This window comes from Leiobunum rupestre, chromosome 8, assembly GCF_980474605.1.
Source record: "Leiobunum rupestre chromosome 8, qqLeiRupe1.1.hap1, whole genome shotgun sequence".
Lineage (NCBI taxonomy): Eukaryota > Metazoa > Arthropoda > Arachnida > Opiliones > Sclerosomatidae > Leiobunum > Leiobunum rupestre.
Genome location: NC_143391.1, coordinates 36,644,588 through 36,652,200, shown reverse-complemented (window position 1 = coordinate 36,652,200; position 7,613 = coordinate 36,644,588). Strand labels below are relative to the sequence as shown.

The following is a 7,613-nucleotide window of genomic DNA, read 5'->3' as shown; positions in this document are numbered from 1 at the left end:
ATAAAAACTTCCACAAACTAGAGACTAGTAGCCTCACCATGATATCCACCCCGGGTGTCACCCATGCTAGTTATGCCACTGAGAATGAGGTTAATATACTTCCATGGATATACATGGGAATAGGAACTTTTCTTCAAAATTTTTTTGAGAGGCAGAGCTACATTGTCTGCTTGTTTCTCACAAAACCATTATGTATGAATAGCGTGTACGCCAATGCACAGGAATAATTTGTAAACAATTAATGCTATCATGAACAATATTTATTAAATAACTTTCAAGTAAATAGGTGTGTATTAATTTAGACCTCAAATATGAATTGGAAACTATAGACTATGTATATTACTTGAAAAATCCAAATTGAAATTTAATTCTACTAGAACACTCAAAGGGGGTGAGAAATTAAGTTAAGAGGCTTACTGGATTAAAGACATTTAAAAAATTTATACATCATTGGGCTGAATATGTAGCTATAGGGTATATGTTTATAGATTCTTGGTATTGTGTAAAAACAGTAAACTTTTAGAAAAAAACAACAAAGTTGTGCGGATTCGTTAAAAGTGGAGCAAATTAAAGAAATTGTAACTTTAATTATCAAACCTTATAGTAAGTTTTTGAAATCTTAATTCTTTGTTTTCAAACTTTATCTTCATTTAATGTTATCATAAGTAACAGAATTTCAATAAGTATGACACTTCCTATTGCTTTAATGCTAATTTTCTAAACGAACCTTTTTTCGCCACTGAAACGTACTCTCTTCAAGCTGTGATCGCTACTTACAGTTTTGGATGACTACTTTATGATAAAAATTTAAGCCTAATATCGGAGAGCACAGTCTGGAGTTGCAAGGGGCTTTGGCTTTGAAGCCCGGGTGTGAATCACACGTGATAAAAAAATGAGCTCATGGCACCGAGAAACACTATTGGAAACCAGATATTTCGACTTAGCGGAAGTCTCGCATATTTTAGACACTAGAGGGCTCTGTGCTGAGAAAACATCTTGATTACGCAATAAATATGAAAATCACTTCGGTTGTAAATCTTGTTAATTGTAATACTTATTGTTATTATGTTACGGATGATGTTATTCCTAGGTAATTCTGTACTTGCTTATTTCTTTTGCCATGCAAATGTTTTGGATAAAAATCTTAAATATTAGTTTATTATTTTCGGAATACCTAGTTCTTTTTTTTCAACTTAAATTCAGACATTGAAATTATTTTTTAGTTTTAAAAAATTTATTTGAAATTTCATTATTTTATTTGGCAAATTTTTGTCTAGGTTAAATTCACATTTAACTACCTTCTTTTTTCAAAATATTTTCCATTGATGAGCTCAAGTTCCTGTATTAATGAGTTAATTTCTTGATTGATTACTTCTCATAGAAATATGGCAGCCAGTTACTTCTATAAGGAAGTTTCCACCCCTGACTGGGGCCTGAAGACTTACCTTTTTAGCTCAGTGAATAACCAATGTAAGTGGATTTTTAGGCATATGGCTTAACCTTGAAGAATCCAATTTCAATTGCGGTTTATATTTTTTTGCATTTAAAAACATAGGCCTAAATGTTGGTCTCTTCTTACTTTTTCGCGTTTAACTCAAAATATTTGTTTTTTTGCAAGATTAATTTCTGGTTAAATCAAAAAGCCCACTTTTCTTTGGATAAACTGTAAAATCCTCCTCATGATGATATTTGTTAAGGTGAATTAGTCTTTTTAGCACCTTTTGCTCTGCAATTATAGAAAAGCCGAAGTTGGATCCACAAATTGGGTTAGCCCCAACCTCACCATGCAGATATAGCTATCAAATGTCGCAGCATGTCATAAACAAGTAGTATATAATACCTCAATTAATAGTGACAATTATTCTCTAGGTCAGGATTTTTCCGTAAAAGAACTAAATAGGAATAGAGTGGAATTTGAAAAAGTTTATGAATCAGAAGGTTTTTCAAAGAAACTAAATGTCAAGTAAAATACATTTAGATCGAGGAACGTAACTTATTACTAACACACATTTCTTTAGCACCATTTAGGTTAAAGTTGGCGCTAACATTTCAAATTATAATTTTTTTTATCAAAAGTCAAAATTTAGGCCAGAGATTCCATGGGGCTCATCAGTACTGTGTAGGAACTCTGGCTATCCTCGGAAATCTGCCAATATCAGTAAAACTAATAAACATTCAAGAGTGCAATATATGTGTGCAATGGACTGCTCACATATAGGGCACACTGAATGTTTATTATAACAATTTTGCATTTCAATAAATTTTCCAGCTAATATTAAAAAATCCTAATAGCAAAAAAAGAAAATAAAAAATTTAACTTATTTCTATAATTTTGTATCTATTGTACAATGTATGAGAAATTGAAAATAAAACCGTATCCAAAGATATGAAATCTACATTTTATTTCGAAAGACAGTTTGTATCAATAATTTTTACAAAAACCATGGATTTTGAATACAATTTCAACTGAGATTATTAGGTTCTTCCAAGGGCAAAAAACATTGCTTTAGGGAAGGGTCAAAATAACGATACAATTTAGTTTAAAAGGAGTGTACAGTCTCATTTGCATGTTAAGCCAAAATTATGCCTTATATATACAGAATTTAATTGTGGAAGCACAATTTGCTTTGGTTAAAAAAAACATTACTTCCAATTCATGATAGCATCATCTTTCTCATGAATTTTGTAAATCAACCTAAAAACAAAGGGAATTTTAGGAAATATAGCAAGTACAGTTGGAGAAAATGGGCAAGGCTTAAACTAAGTTGAATGAAAAACATTATAGTTCTTTTGTGTGACATGGGGATCATGTGTGGTGCCAAGTTTACATATTGATAAATAATCCATGCCTGTTTCTATTGTAATAATTTGAGCCACACTAGCTTCCTTTAGAGATTATAAGTGTGTACATATAATTTACTGCTATTGTAAATAGTGTACGCTATATACTGAGGGAAAAATGAGCCAGTCCATGCATAGCCGATTCACAATATTTAGGTGCAGTAGAACATTTGTAGTTACCAAAAGTAATTATATATAGTTTTTACTTTGCTTAGAGACTTGCTAATATTTTTAAATGTAAAAGCTTATAACAATAAACTTACTAAACAAAAAACTTTTGTTCCCCCAATTGATAAATGAAGAAGTACAACTCAAGAAATTGACCTATAATATTAATATGACGATCTTAAAAATATTGAGACTAGCAGAAGATATATCCTAGTCATTAGATGGTATGTCTAATAATATTGTTTAATATAATCAACAATGAAAGGAAAAGGATTTTTTAGAGGTCATGCATTTTAACAAACTCTTCTAGAATTATCTAATATATTATTGCTTAATCGTTTGAAGCTATTTTTTTCCATGTTTTAGTTTGTGTAGTCAGTTTAATTGTTAATAATTAGGCCTAGGTAGAATGCTATCAATGCTAGCTCTTAGCTAAAATTTAGACTAATGTGGAACTATTCCACAACTCAAAAAAAATTCAGCTTAAAACTTGAATCCTTAGTTTCATTGCTATATCTAATGATGTGTTAAAGTAAAAAAAGGTTGGACCATTATGACATCAGTTAACAAAACCATATGGAAAGACCCTGGCCCCTTCTGGTTATGGCCATCCTGGAAAGAAAAATAAAATTGAAAGAGGGAAGTCCCTCCTTGGATGCTTTTGGTTATTTACTTCTGGTAATGATAAGACTGAAATATTATTAAATTCATGCAAAAATTGTAAATACCTAGAGATTTTTCAATAGTTTAAATTTCTCTATTTTCCTTGGAAAACCTTCTCACCCATTTCACGTGTTCCTATGGCTCAATTTCAAACAAACTACCTCACTAAGTGTATTGCTGACAATGACCCTAAAGGCTCTTGATATGAATGCTCAGTTTACGGCCTTTCCACTACCTAAGGTATTGATCAAGACCTGTGCTTGCTCAAAAATGTTTTCCTGGTGCTCATTCCTGCACAAACATACCTAAGTCTATCACTTGATCAGTTGAAGGGTGTTGCTGGTGCAGCAATGATTCCTTGCAGATTATCTTTAACTGGAAATACTAGTTGACATGTATCTGTAGTTTAATATTTACAAGATTTTTACCTACTACTAAACCTAATTGGCTTCAAGAAAACTAACTGAAGTACTAGTTGCCAAGATGAAAGAAGGCGGTTTTACCTTATTCCATATGCTATAAAAAAAATTATCCTCTTAATGGCAAGCCCTCTAAAGTCATTTAATTGAAAACATTTAAGTTCCAAGCTATAACTAATAGCACAAATATTCATGAGATTAATGAAATAGCTATACAATCTAAATTGATATATGACTGAATTCTTCATTCATTTTATGGTTCAATGAGTACATCTCTAGACGTAAGTAGTGAGAAAAAGTTATAAAAACATACCTGCATCTTTCAAGTTATAGCCATAAATTTTTTTTCAGTGGATATTCTAACAAAAAATATTCTTTCAGGTATAATGAGAGCGCAAGATTTGTAGTATTAGTTGTTTTTCAGCTGGCTGCTGATAACTCAACTTCTTTTGACCTTGAATTGGAAATTTTGCGCGCTCCTAGGTCGAAAAAAAAGTTTTTGTTTTTATGAAACCATTTTATATACATAGAAATAGCTATACCCACAATTCTCAAGCGTAATTTATCGCGTCAAAAGACTGGGATGGAAATTAGCTTTTATTTGACTCGATTTTCTCATTTTCATTAAGAAAACGCCCTCCGATTCCGAGCGCTTTTTTGATAACTTTGGTTCATTTACTTCTGCTACTACATTATTTGTATAAAAATAATTTAACCACAAAATATTTTGCATAAGTAAATTTTAATTTTTTAAAACATACATGTTTTTAAAGTCGGTTGCCATAAGAAGTAAGAAATCCAATTTATTAATTCACACAAAGAACATGTAATACATTAAAAAACAAAAAAAAAACAAACTTAAGGCAGGGAGAACAAACAATCTCCTAGCGAAGTGCCCAGAGTTTGTGTTGAACACAGAATGAGTTGCCTCTGCACTGTGATGGCAAGGCATTGCTAAAGGAAACACACCACCCGATTTGACGACCTATGGAATGTATCAAGGCAAGACTATCCAGCCCAAAAGATCAGATATTTTAAATGGTGACCGCAGTGAAAATAAACTGATTAATTAAGATCAATTTACTTTCATAGCTGTTTGAAAGTAGATAGTTTTTCCTGCAAAACCTAGAGGCTAAATTTCTTTTCAGTTTCACTACAAATGTATATTGTACCAGTTTCCAAAAAGTAAAAAACCATTACATTTAAGGGGAGTTAATATAAATTATTAAAAATAGTATTACAGCATTAGCTTCAAAACTAAAAAAGAAAACAAATTTAAACAATTTTTTGCTACAAAAAACAACTTAAAACAGATAAATTGAGTTAGTGGGTTTAGAAAAAGATGAAATTTCAGAACTTACAACATCATCAAAAGCTATTTATTAATCTTACGTCTTATCACCAATTTTATTTTTCAAAATTATTTAACACTGCATTTAGGAAAGGTATTTGGAAACTGAAAGATATTTCTATCCTACAAGGTTATTAATATTTGGTCAAATGAAAAGAGACTTAAAACTTCTAATATTTGGTCTGCTACTTTCCTCCTATTTTTTTATTATTGGCAGTATAAGTTTTGATTACTTTTTTGAAATGAATTGAAAAGTTTTGCACATAATAAAATCTATTAAGATGCCCTAGATTAATTTTGTACATCAAGTGGAGTGTAAGAGAAAATCTACCAGTTACTAACACTATACATTCCATTCTTAAAGAAAACACACTACTAACATTATAAAGATCGTTTCCATTTTATCTTTCTTTATATTCAACAAATATGCTTTAAAACAATACTGTGAAATAATAAAAAATTATTAATTATTGAAATATGGCTTTAATTTTCCATAATTACTATTTATGGAAGAAAACATTTTTGGGCTATTGCGATTGGTGAAAGCAAAGTTTTTTTTTAAATAATTTTTCACTATCTTATTAAACACCTTCCATTTAAAAAAAATTAATTTATTAAGCTTTAAAATTATTCAATTTTTTAATCAGTTAAGCTAATACCCAAGGCACCAACTAGGCCCAAGTCATCAAGGAACTTATAATGCCTTTAAATCAGGTGGCTGGGTTACAATGCGTAGGAGGGTGGTGGCAAGCCCTTCATACCATGCGAGCCAACAGCTCCCTACACTTACTATTACCATTATCCTCTAAAAGTTTTTACGGAAGGGGAAACCAGAAAACTTGGCATAAGCTTAAGCATTTCAAATTGATTACCACCTGATTAGCTCTGTTATAAAAATATTACATATATTACACATCAAAAGTTAATGAAAAACGGCATTTAGTACCCAATATAATGACGATTTACTTTTACTGGCAAATAATTATTAATAAATAGAGGCTAAGAATGTAGAAGTTTCCAGGAACACAAAAAATTACATGATAATTCAAGTTTTACTATGCCAGTTGACCTTGGCACACATAATACACTTAAGTAAAACAATTAGCCTAGCTGATTAATATTATTATTATTATTATTATTATTATAGCCATACTAGCAATGACACATTTTTGTACTGCTTGGTATTTTATCTTAATAATAATGAAGACTTTATTGTCAGGAATTATTACAACAGACAAGGATCTCCCCTGCAGCATAGCTGATGATTTCCAAGGGATCCAAGATAATTTAATTTAAGCACTGAAATTGATATATTTTACATATTTGCAAGAAACACATTACTGAGAGTAATAAGAAGAATAAATTAGTTATTGCATTACAAATTGCACGTTTGAAGAGACATATCCATAATGTCCCGAATTTCATTTGGTAGGCTGTTACACATATTAATTCCCCTACAGTTCAGGGAGCTATCCGGAAAATTATAATTTAGTGTTTCAACAAAGAAATTTCGTTAGCTGGCTCTTTTTTATATTATAGTTATGGATGATAGTTGGCATGCGAAAGAATTCTAGAATATAATCCCGTGCGAGTTCCTTAAAGATAAGATGCATAAATATTGCTAGGTGCCTGTTATGTTTAACTTAGAGCTTTTGATTGAAAGAGTGTTTACCCTTACCAAAAATAAGTTGTCTAGGAACTACTTAAAAGTTGATTTTAAGTTGGTATTTACTAAATATGAACTAAAAACCAACTAATTAATTACCAACTTAAAGAAAAAAGTATTTTCCCACCAACTTAATAACAACTTATTATTTTGAAGTATGCTGACAACTTAAGCCTACTTAAAAAACCAACTTAATATTAAGTAAATGTGTATACCAAATAAAATCCAACATAATTTTTGGTAAGGGTTGTTTATTGAAATATGTTGAGAACTTAAGCCTACTTAAAACCCACTTTATATCAAACTAAATGTGTATACCAACTAAATACAAACTAAAATACAACTTATTTTTTGGTAAGGGTCTGCAGTTGATGACCTCCGTGAACATCCAAGTATAGTTTTACAGATTGCATTTAATTGATTTTGTAGTATATTAAGTTTAGTAGTCTTTGCGGAGCAATAAAGTAGTAGTCATACAGAGGTGGAATTATTGAGCTAACTAAAA

General features: G+C 30.6%; 1 long non-coding RNA gene across 1 annotated transcript; it reads right to left on the bottom strand.

Moving 5' to 3' along the window:
* Nucleotides 1-2,593: 2,593 nt before the first annotated feature.
* Nucleotides 2,594-7,359, bottom strand: LOC149933317 (uncharacterized). Its single transcript, XR_016472792.1, has 3 exons — nucleotides 4,405-7,359; nucleotides 3,559-3,621; nucleotides 2,594-2,695 (listed from the first exon to the last, which is right to left on the bottom strand). It is a non-coding gene; the product is annotated as an uncharacterized LOC149933317 (long non-coding RNA).
* Nucleotides 7,360-7,613: the final 254 nt, after the last annotated feature.